This window comes from Tamandua tetradactyla, unplaced genomic scaffold, assembly GCF_023851605.1.
Source record: "Tamandua tetradactyla isolate mTamTet1 unplaced genomic scaffold, mTamTet1.pri scaffold_202_ctg1, whole genome shotgun sequence".
Classification (NCBI taxonomy): Eukaryota; Metazoa; Chordata; class Mammalia; order Pilosa; family Myrmecophagidae; genus Tamandua; species Tamandua tetradactyla.
This window is the reverse complement of record NW_027518312.1, coordinates 1-19,136: the sequence shown is the minus strand read 5'-3', so window position 1 is coordinate 19,136 and position 19,136 is coordinate 1. Positions and strand designations below refer to the sequence as shown.

The following is a 19,136-nucleotide window of genomic DNA, read 5'->3' as shown; positions in this document are numbered from 1 at the left end:
TCAAAATATATTCCTCATTCTATAAATGTTATATTCACAGTAAAAAATATTATAAAAAATAAAAAGAAGGCAAAGGGGCCCATGATAGGTGAGGCCAGCACCACCTCCTCTTTAACAGATGCTTGGAGGAACTCACAAGACCCGGCCAGACACATGGGGCCCAAGCCCCCATGGAGAAACATCTAAAACCAACCACTACAGGGGGCTTTTGCACACCATGGCACCAACCTCCTCAACAGGCAAAAATCACAGCACTAACTTTTTAATGGAACATAATGCAATTTCATATTTTCAGCCACTCATTGCACATTTTAGGAGAAAAACCATGATCAAACAACCAAGGGAAACTAAAGTCGGCAGGTTAAGCCAAAAATGCTTCCACAGAAGGCTTCCAGGCCATGCCAGTGGGGTCAGAGCCCTGTGAACAAGGACCCTAACCCTGCGGCCTGGCCAGCAGGCCCCTTCCCAGGCCGGAGCCCCGCTCCCCGCTCCCTACCCCACTCCGCCGCCCCTCTCCTGTGCCCAGCTGTCCCACGTCCACGCCCGGCGCCCCACTCCCTGCACCCACCGCCCCACTCCTGCGCCCGGCGCCCCGCTCCCTCACCCGGCGCCCCACTCCCAGGCCCGGAGCCTCACCACCCGCGCGCGCTACTCCCCGTGCCCCGCGCCCCACCGTCCGCCCAGCGCTACGCCCCCGCCGGGTGCTCCCCCACCCCCACTCGTGCCCGCTACCCCCCTCCCCGGTGCTCTGCCACCGCGCGCCCACCCCAGCTCACCTTGCAGAGCTGGAAGTGCTCCCTGCAGCATCTCAGCGATTTCCGGCTCGCGGCTGCTGGGGGGAGCGGACAGCAGTGGCGGTGGCGCAGCCAAGGACGATCCGGCCGCCAGGCCGTCCAGCCCTTTGCTGATGTTGAATTTCCCCATGGTCTTGGGGAAGCCCCCTCCCGAGGGTTCCAGCGGCCCCAGGGCGCGAGCGGGACCCGCACAGGAAACACTCTGACTGCGGCCCCGCGCCCAGCTGCCCGCTCACCTGTCCACAGGCGGGCCCTGCACAGCCCCCGCCGCTCCTGCTCTGGCTCCGGCTCCCGTCCGGCCTTCACTGTCGGTTGCGGCTGTCCGGCCCCACGCAAACGCCCGGGACCCTGGTCCAGGCCAGCCCGCCGCTGACTGGACCGCCGCGGCTGCCTGAGGGTCAGAAACCAGCACCAATGCCCGCCAAGCCATGACAGACACCAACGGCCGTGACCCGAACACTGCGCCATGGGGCGGTAAACGGGTCTTGATGGAGCAGGCGGCCGGCGTGCGCAGGCGCAGCACGACCCACCAGGTCTCTGGGCATGCGCAGGTGCATCGTGATCACACCCACTGAGCGTGCAGTTGGCCGTGCGCAAGCGCACCGAGAGGACCCGGTGGCGAACTTTGACATGCGCATGCATGTATTGATGACTGTAAAACAATTTTAAGTGGATGAGCTTAATTCTCAGCTGTTTTACTTCTGGAATGCATGAATCATTTTGAAGTTAGTTATTCCATTTAAGTTATTCACTCCCTTAAGTTTTGTGGTCTGTTCTGTCTTTGGAAAACTTGGTAAAAATAAAGTATTTTTTTCTGTAAAATAAGATATATTTATCAGAATATGCCCTATATTAATTATAAGCAAAAGCAGTATAGATAATGTGTATGTGCTGTGTTTACTTTAATGACTATTTCATAAACTAGTAATTGCTTTAACTATGGAGACAAATGCTATTTCTCAACCAGTCTGATCCAAGTGTAGGTGAAGGCTATACTGTATTAGTTTTTTTAATGTGTTAACTTTTATTGGTAAACTATCATTTAAAATATATTTAGTACATTAAAGCTTTTTTTAAAAGAAAACAGATATTCTTGTAATAAAAATGATACTATCTGTATTAAAATAGTTTTAAGTGGAATATAAGACATCCATAGAAATCAAGTTTTGGGAATTATTTCTTGCTGACTTTATTAATACAGAGTATTTTACATCAGTGACCTTTCTGATGTTATCAACTTTTTTCAAGTTTTGAAATTATGTGAATAGAAGCATAAAAACTTAACTTTTCCCAAATCCAAAATTTAAATGTATAAAACACATTTCCCAAATTCATGGTCTGTACTGTCATTTCATTCTTTTTTTTTCTTTTAAATATTTTTATTATGTGATATTTGATTCATATACAAGAATATATGAAATATATGAGAAGTACTAAAGCATATAATTATTGCACTCATGAATCTACCACCCAACTTCAAAAATAAAAATATCACTGATGTCTTTGTGATCCCTGAAAAGTTCTTTTCAGAACTTTTCATTTCATTCTTTATAAACTTTTTTTATTGATAATATAACATATATACAAAGCAAAGCAAGTTTTCAAAGCACTATTCAAAAAGTAGCTACAGGACAGATCCCAGAGTTTGTCATGGGCTACCATACCATCATCTCAGATCTTTCCTTCTAGCTTCTCCAGAATGTAGGTAGGTAGAAGGAATAAACATTTTCTTATCATCACAATCAACTTTTTACCCCCCTTTTTTGAAAAGTAACACATATACAAAGAAGCGATGAATTTCAAAGCACAGCACAACAATTGTTGTAGAATAGATTCCATAGTTTGATATGTGTTACAATTCCACAATTTTAGGTTTTTACTTCTACCTGCTCTAAGATACTGGAGAAACAAAAAAAAAATCAACTTAATGTTTCAGCAGTCATATTCATCTTTTGAACCTACCTCCTCTGTTTAACTCAGCCATCACCTTTGATCGTTCTATCCTACTCTTTAGGGGTATTTGGGCTATAGTTGTTCTAACTTTTTCATGTTGGAAGGGGCTGACAATAATATGGGGTAGAGAGATGAATTAGCTGATATTCTGGAGAGGCTGGGCCCTCTAGGTTTCAGGATTTACATGATCCAGGGACTTATCTGGAAGTTGTAGGTCTCTATAAAGTTGCCTAGCTCATGGAACATTTATAGAATCTTATATATTGCCCTAGCCATTCTTTAGGATTGGCTGGAATAGTTTTGGTTGGGGGTTGGCAAGGTATGATAGGTAGCGATGTCTAACTGAAGTATGCATAACAGTTACCTCCAGTTATAGACTAGACTCTATTGAAACTCTGTTAATTTATTAGTTACACTTCTTTTCCTTCTTTTGGTCATGATGGAATTTTTGATTTCACAGTGCTAGGGCTGGTCTCATGCCTGGGAGTCATCTCCCATGCCACCAGGTCAACTTTTACCTCTGGATGTCATGTCCCACATAATGAAGAGGGCAATGATTTCACTTGCAGAGTTGCGTTTAGAGAGAGTGAGGCCACATCTGAGCAGCAAAAGAGGTCCTCTGGAAGTAACTCTTAGGCTTACCTGTAGGTAGGCTAAGCTTCTCTGCTACATACATTAGCTTCGCAAGAATAAGCTTCAAGATCAAGGGCTTTGCCTATTGATTTGGGTGTCCCTAATGTTTGACACAGTATCAGGGGTTTCCCTGGTGGCAAAGTTTAATAGTTCCATACTTTTTTTCAAACTTCCTTGAGGGAGTTTGCCAATGCTTTTTGATTATATGCTTAATAGGTTGTAGGATGTATCCGGGCATTACTTAGAGCTATCCTGGATTAAAGGACATCATTCTTATTCTGGGCTCCCTGTGTTTTGATTGTTGAGATGAGCTATCTAGGCAGGTTGAGTTAGATTATGTGCTACAGAAAATTTTGGTTCCAGACCAAATAAACCTTTCCTCCTTTGGTCTCAAAGAGTAGGTGCAGTTCTATAATATAAACAATGTCTTCCTTACACCTGTGTTCTGAATTCCCTTAATCCTGACCTGATCGGCTTTGTACTTATCTCTAAATACCAGGTTATACATACATAAAACAGCCTCTCAAAATCCAGAAATAATAATTACCACTCCGACTAAATGTGTTTGCTATAAAAGCTTACAATCTAGACCCCTGTTTTCTTATAAGCATTTTCTAAAGGAGATCATACAATAATTGTTTGTTCATTCCTGGCTGATTTTGCCTCACCAAATGTCCCACAGGTTCATTCACATTATTGCATGCCTCATGACTTTGTTCCTCTTTGTAGCAGCATAATATTCAATCATAAGTATACATCATCATTTGCCAATCTATTTCTCAGTGTATCCTTCAGCCACCTGCATTCATTAGGCATCATGTATAATGCCCAAAGTCCACAGTCCATCAATACTCTCAATTTTAAATAATTTCATTGTTCTCAAAAAAAGATAACCTCTAAGCACACCCTCACCAAATAGGAAATCTAAATCTCCCCTTAATTATTGTCCCTCCCCCCATTATTTACCCCTGCTATTGCTGTGGTACTATTGATGTTTTCCTGTTAAACATAGCCCATAACTTGCAATAGCAGTTTTCTTCCTGTACCCTGGATTTAAGTACTCTTTGTATGCAAATCATACCTTTGAAGTAGTTCTTGCAAGAACTTATATTTTTGTGTTAATCAGTGGGACACATAGGTCTATACACCCCCTTTCAATCATGTTCACCTTCAGTCTGGTAATATTACTTATAGACCCACTAGAGAATTGCCTTCACTTATATCTATTTCCTTACATTTTTGTTCAACCTCATTAGCTAACCATTCACCCACCTCTAACTTCTGTGTATCCCTATGTCCCCTATAGTCTGTATTTTAAGCCTCCAATTTTACCGTTACCATGGTCATAAAAGTGGAGTCATACAGTATCTATCATTTTGTGACTGGCTTATTTCACTCAGCATTATTTCCTCAAGGCTCATCCATCTTGTCATGTGCTTCAGGAAATCATTTTGCCTTATTGCTGCACAAAATTCCATCATATGCATATACCACATTTTGTAATATTCACTTGTCTGTTGATGGACATTTGGATTATTTCCATCTTTTGACGATTGTGAATAATGCTGCTATGAACGTCAGTGTGCAAATGTCTGTTTGTGTCATTGCTTTCAGCTCTTTTGGATATATGCTGTGTTATTGCTGGTTCTTAGGCGAACTTGATATGTAATTTCCTAAGGAACCACCAAACTGTCTTCCATAGTGGCTGTGCCATTATACATTCCCACCAGCAGAGCAAAAGTGTTCTGATAATTTCACATCCTCTCCAACATTTGTAGTTTCCTGTTTGTTTACTAGCAGCCATTCTTTTTTTAATTTTCTTTTTTAGGGGAGAGCACGAATGCAGTCCCCCACTACCACAAATTATGCAGTCGAGTTTCCCACATTTGGGGAAATCATAGGGGTCAGCACATCTGGAGTGAGATGGAGAAGCCTCCCCCTAGGAAGATCACCTACATGATCATGGTATCTCCCCTGCCAGGCAAGTATACTACTAGCAGACATTCTTGTAGGTATAATGTGGTATCTCATTGTAGTCTTGATCTGCATTTCCCTTATAGCTAATGAAAATGAGCATATCTTCATCTGCTTTTGAGCCGGTTGTACTTGCTGTTCAGAAAAAATGCCTATTCATATCTTTAGCTCATTTTATAATTGGGTTGTTGTTCTTTTGTGGTTGATTTGTATGATTTCTTTACGTATACAGGATATCAAACCTTTGTTTGATGTGTGATTTCCAGATATTTTCTGAACTCAGTCTTATGTGGTTTCCTTTGTATATAGTAGATTGTTTCTCTTGCCACTTTCAGAGTTTTCTGTTTCTCTTCAACATTTGATAGACTGATTAGTATGTGTCTTGGGGAAGGCTTATTTGAATTTATTCTATTTGGGCTTTTCTGACTTTTATATTTATGTCCTTTATGAGGGTTGGGAAGCTTTCCTCCATAATACCCTCAGCTACTCTTCCTAGCCCTTTACTCCCCTCTTTTTCTTCTGGGACACCAGTTATTCTTATATTTATGCACTTTGTTTTGTCTATCATTTTCCTGAGATCCAATTCAAATTTTTCCAATTTTTGTAAGCCATTTGCTGTTTTGAGTCTTCAAAGTCAGTTATCGTGTCCTGTATATCACTTAGTCTTTCCTCTGTCTCTTCAAATATATGTTGTGTGCCTCTAGTATGTTTATTATTTGGTCAACAGTGTCTTTAATCTCTTTGATATCTGCTATTTTTCTATTTATTCTTTCAAATTCCTCTTTAATGGAAAGAAAAAAAAAGAAATTAACACAACATTTAGAAATCATGCCGTCCTACGTATGCACTCAGTAATTCTTAACCTCATCATATAGATGCATGATCATCGTTTCTTAGTACATTTGCATCGGTTTAGAGGAACTAGCAACACAACAGAAAAAGATATAAAATGTTAATATAAAGAAAAGAAATAAAAGTAGTAATAATAGGAAAAAACAACAACAAACAAACAAACAAGCAAACAAAAACAAAACAAACCCTATAGCTCAGATGCAGCTTCATTCAGTGTTTTAACATGATTACTTTACAATTAGGTATTATTGTGCTGTCCATTTTTGAGTTTTTGTATCTAGTCCTGTTGCACAGTCTGTATCCCTTCAGCTTCAATTACCCATTGTCATACCCTTTTTCTAACTCCTGCTGGACTCTGTTACCAATGACATATTTCAAGTTTATTCTCGAATGTCCGTTCACATCAGTGGGACCATACAGTAGTTGTCCTTTAGTTTTTGGCTGGATTCACTCAGCATAATATTCTCTAGGTCCATCCATGTTATTACATGGTTCATAAGTTTATCTTGTCTTAAAGCTGCATAATATTCCATCGTATGTATATACCACAGTTTGTTTAGCCATTTTTCTGTTGATGGACACTTTGGCTGTTTCCATCTCTTTGCAATTGTAAATAACGCTGCTATAAACATTGGTGTGCAAATGTCCGTTTGTGTCTTTGCCCTTAAGTCTTTTGAGTAGATACCTAGCAATGGTATTGCTGGGTCATATGGCAATTCTATATTCAGCTTTTTGAGGAACTGCCAAACTGCCTTCCACAGTGGTTGCAACCTTTGACATTCCCACCAACAGTGGATAAGTGTGCCTCTTTCTCCGCATCCTCTCCAGCACTTGTCATTTTCTGTTTTGTTGATAATGGCCATTCTGGTGGGTGTGAGATGATATCTCATTGTGGTTTTGATTTGCATTTCTCTAATGGCCAGGGACATTGAGCATCTCTTCATGTGCCTCTTGGCCATCCGTATTTCTTCTTCTGGTAGGTGTCTGTTCAAGTCTTTTTCCCATTTTGTAATTGGGTTGGCTGTCTTTTTGTTGTTGAGTTGAACAATCTCTTTATAAATTCTGGGTACTAGACCTTTATCTGATATGTCGTTTCCAAATATTGTCTCCCATTGTGTAGGCTGTCTTTCTACTTTCTTGATGAAGTTCTTTGATGCACAAAAGTGTTTAATTTTGAGGAGCTCCCATTTATTTATTTTTTTTCAGTGCTCTTGCTTTAGGTTTAAGGTCCATAAAACCACCTCCAGTTGTAAGATTCGTAAGATATCTCCCTACATTTTTCTCTAACTGTTTTATGGTCTTAGACCTAATGTTTAGATCTTTGATCCATTTTGAGTTAATTTTTGTATAAGGTGTGAGATACGGGTCTTCTTTCATTCTTTTACTTATGGATATCCAGTTCTCTAGGCACCATTTATTGAAGAGACTGCTCTGTCCCAGGTGAGTTGGCTTGACTGCCTTATCAAAGATCAAATGTCCATAGATGAGAGGGTCTATATCTGAGCACTCTATTCGATTCCATTGGTCGATATATCTATCTTTATGCCTATACCATGCTGTTTTGACCACTGTGGCTTCATAATATGCCTTAAAGTCCGGCATCGCGAGACCTCCAGCTTCGTTTTTTTCCTCAAGATGTTTTTAGCAATTCGGGACAACCTGCCCTTCCAGATAAATTTGCTTATTGTTTTTTCTAATTCTGAAAAATAAGTTGTTGGGATTTTGATTGGTATTGCATTGAATCTGTAGATGAGTTTAGGTAGGATTGACATCTTAATTATATTTAGTCTTCCAATCCATGAACACGGTATGCCCTTCCATCTATTTAGGTCTTCTGTGATTTCTTTTAGCAGTTTTTTGTAGTTTTCTTTATATAGGTTTTTTGTCTCTTTGGTTAAATTTATTCCTAGGTATTTTATTCTTTTAGTTGTGATTGTAAATGGGATTCGTTTCTTGATTTCCGCCTCAGCTTGTTCATTACTAGTGTATAGAAATGCTACAGATTTTTGAATGTTGATCTTGTAGCCTGCTACTTTGCTGTACTCATTTATTAGCTCTAGTAATTTTGTTGTGGATTTTTCTGGGTTTTCTAGGTATAGTATCATATCGTCTGCAAACAGTGATAGTTTTACTTCTTCCTTTCCAATTTTGATGCCTTGTATTCCTTTTTCTTGCCTAATTGCTCTGGCTAGAACTTCCAACACAATGTTGAATAATAGTGGTGATAGTGGACATCCTTGTCTTGTACCTGATCTTAGAGGGAAAGTTTTCAATTTTTCCCCATTGAGGATGATATTAGCTGTGGGTTTTTCATATATTCCCTCTATCATTTTAAGGAAGTTCCCTTGTATTCCTATCTTTTGAAGTGTTTTCAACAGGAAAGGATGTTGAATCTTGTCAAATGCCTTCTCTGCATCAATTGAGATGATCATGTGATTTTTCTGCTTTGATTTGTTGATATGGTGTATTACATTAATTGATTTTCTTATGTTGAACCATCCTTGCATACCTGGGATGAATCCTACTTGGTCATGATGTATAATTCTTTTAATGTGTTGTTGGATACGATTTGCTAGAATTTTATTGAGGATTTTTGCATCTATATTCATTAGAGAGATTGGTGTGTAGTTTTCTTTTTTTGTAATATCTTTGCCTGGTTTTGGTGTGAGGGTGATGTTGGTTTCATAGAATGAATTAGGTAGTTTTCCCTCCATTTCGATTATATTGAAGAGTTTGAGGAGAGTAGGTACTAATTCTTTCTGGAATGTTTGATAGAATTCACATGTGAAGCCGTCTGGTCCTGGACTTTTCTTTTTAGGGAGCTTTTGCATAACTAATTCAATCTCTTTACTTGTGATTGGTTTGTTGAGGTCGTCTATTTCTTCTTGAGTCAAAGTTGGTTGTTCATGTCTTTCCAGGAACCTGTCCATTTCATCTAAATTGTTGTATTTATTAGCGTAAAGTTGTTCATAGTATCCTGTTATTACCTCCTTTATTTCTGTGAAGTCAGTAGTTATGTCTCCTCTTCCATTTCTAATCTTATTTATTTGCATCCTCTCTCTTCTTCTTTTTGTCAATCTTGCTAAGGGCCCATCAATCTTGTTGATTTTCTCATAGAACCAACTTCTGGTCTTATTGATTTTCTCTATTGTTTTCATGTTTTCAATTTCATTTATTTCTGCTCTAATCTTTGTTATTTCTTTCCTTTTGCTTGCTTTGGGATTAGTTTACTGTTCTTTCTCCTGTTCTTCCAAATGGACAGTTAATTCCTGCATTTTTGCCTTTTCTTCTTTTCTGATAAAGGCATTTAGGGCAATAAATTTCCCTCTTAGCACTGCCTTTGCTGCATCCCATAAGTTTTTATATGTTGTGTCTTCATTTTCATTTGCCTCTAGGTATTCACTAATTTCTCTTGCAATTTCTTCTTTGACCCACTTGTTGTTTAAGAGTGTGTTGTTGAGCCTCCATGTATTTATGAATTTTCTGGCACTCTGCCTATTATTAATTTCCAACTTCATTCCTTTATGATCTGAGAAAGTGTTGTGTAAGATTTCAATCTTTTTAAATTTGTTAAGACTTGCTTTGTGACCCAGCATATGGTCTATCTTTGAGAATGATCCATGAGCACTTGAAAAAAAGGTGTGTCCTGCTGTTGTGTGATGTAATGTCCTATAAATGTCTGTTAAGTCAAGCTCATTTATATTAATATTCAGGTTCTCTATTTCTTTATTGATCCTCTGTCTAGATGTTCTGTCCATTGATGAGAGTGGTGAATTGAAGTCTCCAACTATTATGGTATATGTGTCTATTTCCCTTTTCAGTGTTTGCAGTGTATTCCTCATGTATTTTGGGGCATTCTGGTTTGGTGCATAAATATTTATGATTGTATGTCTTCTTGCTTAATTGTTCCTTTTAATAGTATATAGTGTCCTTCTTTGTCTCTTTTAACTGTTTTACATTTGAAGTCTAATTTGTTGGATATTAGTATAGCCACTCCTGCTCTTTTCTGGTTGTTATTTGCATGAAATATCTTTTCCCAACCTTTCACTTTCAACCTATATTTATCTTTGGGTCTAAGATGTGTTTCCTGTAGACAGCATATAGAAGGATCCTGTTTTTAATCCATTCTGCCAATCTATGTCTTTTGATTGGGGAATTCAGTCCATTAACATTTAGAGTTATTACTGTTTGGGTAATATTTTCCTCTACCATTTTGCCTTTTGTATTATATATATCATATCTGACTTTCCTTCTTTCTACACTTTTCTCCATGTTTCTCTCTTCTGTCTTTTTGTATCTGACTCTAGTGCTTCCTTTAGCATTTCTTGCAGAGCTGGTCTCTTGGTCACAAATTCTCTCAGTGACTTTTTGTCTGAGAATGTTTTAATTTCTCCCTCATTTTTGAAGGACAATTTTGCTGGATATTGGAGTCTTGGATGGCAGTTTTTCTCTTTTAGTAACTTAAATATATCATCCCACTATCTTCTAACTTCCATGGTTTCTGCTGAGAAATCTACACATAGTCTTATTGGGTTTCCCTTGTATGTGATGAATTGCTTCTCTCTCGCTGCTTTCAAGATCCTCTCTTTCTCTTTGACCTCTGACATTCTAACTAGTAAGTGTCTTGGGGAACGCCTATTTGTGTCTAATCTCTTTGGGGTGCGCTGCACTTCTTGTATCTGTAATTTTAGGTCTTTCATAAGAGTTGGGAAATTTTCAGTGATAATTTCTTCCATTAGTTTTTCTCCTCCTTTTCCCTTCTCTTCTCCTTCTGGGACACCCACTACACATATATTTGTACGGTTCACATTGTCCTTGAGTTCCCTGATACCTTGTTCAAATTTTTCCATTCTTTTCTGGGTAGTTTCTGTTTCTTTTTGGAATTCAGATGTTTCATCCTCCAAATCACTAATTCTATCTTCTGTCTCTTTAAATCTGTCATTGTAGGTATCCATTGTTTTTTCCATCTTTTCTACTTTATCTTTCACTTCCATAAGTTCTGCGATTTGTTTTTTCAGTTTTTCTATTTCTTCTTTATGTTCAGCCCATGTCTACTTCATGTCCTCCCTCAATTTATCGATTTCATTTTTGAAGAGGTTTTCCATTTCTGTTCATATATTCAGCATTAGTTGTTTCAGCTCCTGTATCTCATTTGAACTATTGGTTTCTTCTTTTGACTGGGCCATATGTTCAATTTTCTGAGCATGATCCATTATCTTCTGCTGGCATCTGGGCATTTAGTCATATTTCCCTGGGTGTTCGACCCCACAGGTTGAAAGATTTTTCTGTGCAATCTCTGGGTTCTGTTTTTCTTAACCTGCCCAGTAGGTGGCGCTCGTGGCACACGTTTGTCTACAGGTTCCACCAGTGAAAGTTGCATGGGTCCTTTAACTCTGGAAAATTCTCACCGTAAGAGAGGTTCGGCAGCCGAAGCGTCTTGGAAGAATGCCAGCTGGCCTGGGGTTCCGAATGCGGGGAGGGTCGTCGGCTGCTTCAGCACGTGAGAGCGCCCTACCAAATTTCCTAGTCGGCCTGGGGAGCCAAGCATGGCAGGAGGGTGTCAGGTGTCGCAGCCCGGGACAGTTCACTGTTCCCAGCTGTACGGGGGAGTCACGTGTTTGGAAGGGATCCCCCGGTCACTGTTCTCCGCAGCCTGGGGATTTCCGACCCAACTCTCTCAGATGGTCCGGGGGGCCTCGCGTGGTGGGGGCAAAAGCCACCACGGCCTAAGGGACTGCCTGTCCAATTCTACCAGCTGGCCTGGGAAGGTTGAAGGTAGGGACTCCGGTCGCTTGCCGTCCCACCCAGGAAAGCCTGTGCCCCTTGGTCATCTCACCGGAGCTGGTTCTCCCAGATAGTCAGCCGTTCCAGGATGGGGTACGCTGTCCCTTTGATCTCCCTCGGGGCTCCGGGAGCTGCTCTGTATTATCTCCACTCCCCCAGTAGCTGTTCTGGAGGAGGAAAAGTGAGGGCGGCAAGGCTGTCGAGGCTGGTGGTGGGCTCTAGTGTTTTCTTGATTTCCTTTATGTCATTTGCCATTCCATTTATTTTATTACATAGAATTGTATGAACGTCTTTGATTAGTTGTTCTAATTTTTGCGTTTCCCCTGGTATTTTAATTTTGTCATTAAACTTGGCTATATGTGTCTGCATTGTGATATGCTTAGTGATCTTCTGTTGTTTTTGTCACATGTAAATATCTTGATTGATTTACTTTGGGAGTTGATTTCTTTCAGTAGTGTAAGGCCTTGTGTTTGCAGGATGGGTGTGCAGCAGGGAGCAGGGTACAGGACAGGGCACAGCAGTGCAGTGATTAGTTTCAGGGTAGGTATAGGTACAGGTTGGGGATGTTACACTGACGCTTGTGAACATGGGCACCTGCAGCCAGAGAGGATGTAGCTGTGTGGGTGCACTGGCCTGGGGGGCATAATCCTTGTGTGTGCTGGTCTAGGGTGTGGGGCACTTTGTGCACAGGCATAGAGCTGTGGCAGCAGGTAAGTGGGGCAGATGTGATCTGACAGCACAAGTAAGCAGTTTCTCAGAGCTGAGAAGTGTGACCGAAGGCTGTGCACATGCACAGTTCTAGGACTGCTGTAAATGGAAGTTCCCAGTGCTGAAGGACATGAGAGGGTGTCTATGCTCATGCGCAAGGCTAAGAGCACTGTAACCTGATGCACAGAGCTCACGGGGTGGGGGAGTGTGGGGGATGAGGTTGTGTGACACTATGGGTGGGGGCCAGGGGTAGCCTGGGTATGGAGGTCAGCATGCCCACAGACTTTATGAGCTGGCAAAAGTCTGCAGGGAACAGGGAGGGGGAGATAGTGCTGGGGGGAGTTGGGCTGCACTTGGGATGGGGGTGTGGGGCATGTTCGTGTGATGGGGGCTGGTGGGGCAAGGGTGCCTGGAGCACAGGGAATGGGCGTGGGTGATGGGGTTCAGGTGTGTGAGGTATAGGGTGAATGGCCAGTAACAGAGCTGTGCTGGTGAGGGTAGCACATTCACAGAACATGGCCTGGCTTACTTCCGAGTCTCCAACTCCCATCCATGCACTCCCACGGATTCTGCACCTCCATGCCAGTCTCCAGCTTTCTGCCTCTCAGGTCTTCAACCTCTGCAACCAGGGCTGCCCTATGTGGTGCAGAAGACTCTCCCAGATCAGCTGCACTCCAGAATCACTGCCTCAGTTGTCCTCCTGTCTCTTCTCTAACTTTTCCGTGGAGCAGGGCTGAACTTGAGCTACTCTATTTGCCATCTTCCTGGAAGTCCTTCTTTCTTCCCTTTTGATATAGGCACTTAGGGCAATAAGTTACCCTCTCAGTACAGCCTTTGCCACACCCTATGAGGTTTGATATGTTGTATCCCCGTTTTCATTCATCACCAGATAGATATTGATTTCTCTGGCAATTTCTTCTTTGGCCTACTGGTGGTTTTAAGAGTGTGTTATTTAATCTCCATATATTTGTGAAAGTTCTTGTTCCTTGGTGGTTACTGATATCCAGATTCATTCCATTGTGATCAGAGAAAGCACTTTGAATAATTTCAATGTTTGTAAATTTATAAAGACCTGTTTCATTCCCCAGAATATGGTCTATCCTGGAGAATGTTCCATGAGAACTAGAGAAGAATTTATATCCTGGTGTTTTGGGGTGTAATGATTGTATATGTCTGTTAGGTCTAATTCATTTATCAAGTTGTTTAACTTCCCTATTTCCTTATTGATTTTCTGCCTGGTTGTTCTATCTATAGAGGAGAGTGGTGTTTGAAGTTTCCTACTCTTATTGTTGAAACTCTATCACTCCCTTCAGTTTTGCCAATGTCTTTCTCATATACTTTGCAGTTCCTTGATTGGACACATAAACATTTATGAATGTTATTTCTTCTTGGTGAGTTGTCTTTTTTATTAATATACAGTGTTCTTCTCTATCTCTTATCATGTCTTTACATTTAAAATCTGTTTTGTCTAATATTCGTATAGCTATTCCTGCTTTCTTTTGGTTACAACTTGTGCGGAACATCTTTTTCCATCCTCACTCTCAATCTATTTGTTTCCTTGTATCTAAGTTGAGTCTATTGTAAGCAGCATATAGCTGGATTATAGTTATTAATCTATTCTGCAATCTGTACTTTTCAATTCCATTAACATTCAAAGTTATTACTGAAAAGGCATTTCTTGAATCTTATCTTTTGGATTTTATTCACCAAATCTATATATTCTTTTCCCTCTTTCTCTTTTTATCCTTTAAGTTACTCCAACTGGTACTTTTCAATTCTCTGCCTCCCCCACCCGACCTTTTCTTTTTTTCAAATGGCAGAACTCCCTTTACAAATTCTTATAGGGCCAGAGTCTTATTGGCAAATTCTTTCAGGATTTGTTTATCTGTGAAAATTTTCATCTCTCTCTCAGTTTTGAAGGACAATTTGACTGGGTACAGAATTCTTGGCTGTAAGTCTCTCTCTTTCAGGATCTTAAATATATCATACAAGTGCCTTCATGCCTCCATGGTGCTGGTTGAGTCATCTGAACTCAGTTTTATGTGAACACCCTTGTATGTAGTAGATTGTTTTTCTCTTGTCATTTCAGGATTTTCTACTCCTCTTCAACATTTGCCAAAGTGATTAATAAGTATCTTGAGGAAGGCTTATTTGGATTTACTATATTTGGAGTCACTGAGCTTCTTTGACTTGCAAATTTATCTCCTTTTTCTGAGGGCTGGAAAGTTTTCCCCCACTATATCCTCAACTAATCTTCCTAGCCCTTTACTCTTCTCTTATGCTTCTGGGGTACCAATGATTCTTGTACTTGCATGCTTTCTTTTGTCCATCATTCCCTGAGATCTGATTCAAATTTTTCCATCTTTTTTTTTTTGCCATTTGCTGTTTTGAGTGTTAAGAATCACTTGTCTTGTCCTCTAGTTTGCGTATTCTTTCTTCTACCTCTTCAAACATGCTGGTTTGTGTCTCTAGTATGCTTTCTATTTGGTCTACAGCCTCTTTAAACTCTGTTATAGCTGCTATTTTTCTGTTTATTCTTTCTAATTCCACTTTATGCTCTTCCAGTGTTTTCTTGATCTTTATGTCATTAGCCATCCCATTTATTTTTTTAGTAGAGTTATATGAACATGTTTGATTAGTTGCTCTAACATTTCTGCCTCCTCTGGTGTTTTAATTTGGTCATTAGGCTGGTCTATATCTGTTTGCATCATGATATGCTTAGTCATCTTCTGTTGTCTTTGAAGTATATGAATATCTTGATTGGTTTACATTGGGAGTTGATTTCCTTCAGTAGTCTAAAGCTTTATATTTGTAGGATGGATGTGGAGCAGGACGTGGGGTGCAGGGTGGGGCACAACAGAGTTGTAAATATGCACTGCAGTGCAGGTATAGGCACAGGTTGGGGATGCAGCACTGGTGCCTGTGAGTATGGGTGCCCAGTTGCAGGGAGGACATGGCTGTGCCTATACCCAATTCTTTAACACAATTCTTGATACCTGACATATTGATTAAAACTAGAAAAGGGGAAATGAAACAATTCTTATACATGATTACATTTTCAAGAAGATACTCTTTGCAGAAGTAAACAGGAGAGGAGACTTTCAGGATGCTACTGAGGGGACTTGGGACGTTTAATGCTTTGGCTTTGGTAGGCACCCGAGTGAGCTGTAGAAAGGCAATGGTAAGAGTAGATTCTGGAGCATTAAATGATAATTGTCCAAAGAGGTGGGCATTTTCTCAATCTAAATTCTAAGCATTTCAGTAGTTGAGGGTTAGAAATGAAATATAAATAAAAGAGTCATCTTCACAACTGCTTAGGAAAAGGTGACTGTGCCACTAGACTCATGATGCTGTGTGGTCCAAAAGCCTTTGGTAGTGTAATGTGACAAGAAAATAATTAATATGCAACCCACATAACACCATTGAAACTCCAAAAAATATCATTTTATTTAAAAATATATTTAGCACTCATAAAACAAAAGAAAATTTATTCTTTTTTTTCCTCTTCTGGTACAGGATCTGTTTGTGGCTCCTCCACTGTTGCACTGTTACTCTCTGAGCCAGAATTGCTGTCCTTGGTTCCTTCCTCTGCCATGCTGCCAACCCCTCTTCCCCACTCTCCTTGTGCTCAGTAGGTGTGCCTTCCTCACCATTCTGTTGGTCCTCTGTTGTTTCATCAAGGTGTGCCTCCTCTGTCTCCACTGGAATACTCTCATATTCCTTCTTTTCTTCAATTTTATTAGCTGCCTGCTTTTACTCAGGAGCAATACTGCTCTGACTATGCTCAGCTTGTTCTGATGCCTCTGTTCCCTCCTTTCTTCTGGGGGCCTGTTTCTCTGCCTGTGCAGTTGTAGCTGCAAATTTCTCCATATCCACTTCTATGTGGATATGCAGGGACTACATAACTTTTAACTTCATTGATAAATGTGTTTGTGTTTTCCAAGAATTTTCTCTTCTTTTCCTGGTGCCACTCCTCTATCTGAAAAACTTTACCTTCTAGTTTTCCCTGATGAACCATTAAGGCCTGGACCTGTCACTTGAGGACCTGCATTTTGACTGTTGAGAAAACTGGCCAAATACCTGGCACCACATTCTTGCTAAGGATTTCAGTAATAAGGTGGTGGTTTCTCTGGAAATGGAAGCTGTACGCTTCATTGAAAAGTCATCGTTATAATCATTTAGATCTTCAGCAGGCTGAATGCTCAGGTAAGGTTTTCCTTTCTCATGTGAAACTGTCTGTCAATTTTCTTCTTCTAAAGCAGTTTCTGCATGACTTTTTTGCATTTATGTAAGCAAGGTATGTGGGGGAATTATGATAGGCCTTCATAGATTCATTATACTCTGTCTTTTCTGCTTTGTATTCATTTAAATACTCTTGTTTCTTTTCATCAGTGAGGTCTTGCCACATGTCACCAATAATCTTACCAATTGCCCACAACTTTAGGTCAGGTTTGGAAGCCTTTACTTGGTCCTAGATCTTTCTGCTGTACCTCATGTAGGGCATCAGCAACTTATCTGGTGACTTTGAGGGTTCTGGAATCATAATACTAGAGGGTGCCATGGCCCAGTTGTTGATGCCCAGGTTCCCTCTCAGCCTGTAGTTGTTGTAGAAAAGATGACCACATGGATTGTGTCCCACAAACCCTGGTGTGTTGGGCATTTGTGTTGCAGGAGTATGGGTGGGAAGTGGGACATAAGATGGTCTTTTTGACATTGTGGAAGATTAAGGTCTAAGTTCCTGAAGAATGGATAGGAGACACTGCAGGCAGAAGGAGTGCCCACAGTTCCGAATGTTAGACAATGGTTTTTGAGAGTTTACAGCCAAAGCATACACAACAAAAGAAAAAATTTATAAATAGCATCTTATCAAAATTGATGATTTTTGTGCCTCAAAGGATATTGCCATGAAATTAAAACAACAACCTAGACAGTGGTAGAAAATATTTGGAAAACACATATCAAATAATGGTTTAATATCAGAATATGTAAAAAAATCCTTCAACTTAAAAAAAAAGACAAGCAACCCTTTTAAAAAATTGAAAATAGACTAAAACAGACATTTCTCCAAAGAAAATACACAAATGGTGAGAAAGTATATGTAAAGATGTTCAACATCATTAGCCAGCAGGGAAATACAAATCAAAACCAGAATAAGATACCATTTTACATCCATTGGAATGGCTGCTATTAAAAAAAAATCAGGTAATGATAATGCTAGAAAAGATGCAGAGAAATAAGAATACTCATTCACTGCTGGTGGCAATGTAAAATGGTACAGCCACTGTGCAAGACTCTTTAGCAGTTCCTCAGTAAACTAAAGCATAGAACTATCATATGACCCAGCAATTCCATTATTAGGTGTATTCCCCAAAGAAAAGAAAGCAGGGATGTGAACACATATTTGCACAACATTGTTCATAACAGCAATATTCATAATTGCCAAAAGATGAATGGATCCCAAGTATCCACCAACTGATGAATAGATAAATAAAATGTGGTATATATGCACAATTTAATATTATTCAACTGTGAAAAAGGAATGAAGTCCTCATACATGCAACAACATGGATGAACCTTGAGGTCCAATGATTGTTCTTCAGACCCACAAGTTCACAGCTTTAGTGAATGGCAAAGTTTGGCATTCATGTGGATTTATGGTTAATTTTGAAGCAATTTAGAACAGTATAATCTTCTAAAGGCAAGGAGAAGTAAACAGACACATGTTGTAGTGGCTCCCTAATTTTGCTTAGTATCAGAATTACTTGGAGGCCTTTAAAATTATAGATTGTTGGATTACACCCCAGACCTACTGATATGCTGAGAATTGCTATTTTTAAAATCACCTTGGGTAATTTTTGTGCAGTCAGCTGATCTCTGCCTTAGCAAAATTGTTTGGGAATTGCTGAACACTGCTTTCAGTATGCAAAAATTTCTCAGTTCTGTTGATACAGGAAATGAGAAGAAACATTGGAAATATATTCTTGCTGCTGCATACTCTCCAAATTAGTTGATGAGAGTAGGAAAACTTGGGTATCTGTAGGGCTCAGTTTGCTGGAATGAGCAGCATTAATGCCTTCAGGGAGGTAAAAGTAGGGTGTTACAGGAAAGAAAGTCTAAACATCTGCTTTTGTTTATTATGTTAAGTAGGGAAGTGTGTAATTCAATCTGAAAATCAGATAGAATGAAGATGAAATGTAAAAAAGCCTTCAGACACTCTACTTCAACTCACTCATTTTTAGATAAACAACTTATAATATAAGGCCAAACTTTTATATTTTTGAATGTGCAAAAGAGCTATTTGAGTGAAACAATTAGCAGCTAAGTAAAGAATGAGTAAACAAACCTCATGGTTTTAAGATATGTAAAGTATCAACAAGTGATGTGGTGACAAAAAAGAAATTTGAACTTAAACTTCCAATCATCTTTCTAGGGTGCTTT

General features: G+C 39.9%; 1 protein-coding gene, 1 non-coding gene and 1 pseudogene across 28 annotated transcripts in view; all 3 read right to left on the bottom strand.

Annotated features, from left to right (window-relative positions):
* The window catches only part of LOC143673216 (mitogen-activated protein kinase kinase kinase 9-like), a 34,500-nt gene extending 28,391 nt beyond the window's left edge, over positions 1-6,109 (bottom strand). For 6 of the 27 annotated variants that reach the window (XR_013170255.1, XR_013170258.1, XR_013170256.1 and 3 more), the window contains exon 1: positions 777-6,104. The gene's annotated coding sequence lies outside the window, so the exon portion shown is untranslated. Of the gene's footprint in view, positions 1-776 lie in introns of all 27 variants that reach the window. The other 21 variants (XR_013170263.1, XR_013170264.1, XM_077147529.1 and 18 more) reach the window with 10 other exon arrangements.
* LOC143673219 (U1 spliceosomal RNA) lies at positions 5,206-5,369 on the bottom strand. The gene has a single exon (XR_013170265.1). It is a non-coding gene; the product is annotated as a U1 spliceosomal RNA (small nuclear RNA).
* Positions 6,110-16,185: 10,076 nt separating the features above from the next.
* LOC143673218 (SWI/SNF-related matrix-associated actin-dependent regulator of chromatin subfamily E member 1 pseudogene) lies at positions 16,186-19,130 on the bottom strand (annotated as a pseudogene).
* Positions 19,131-19,136: the final 6 nt, after the last annotated feature.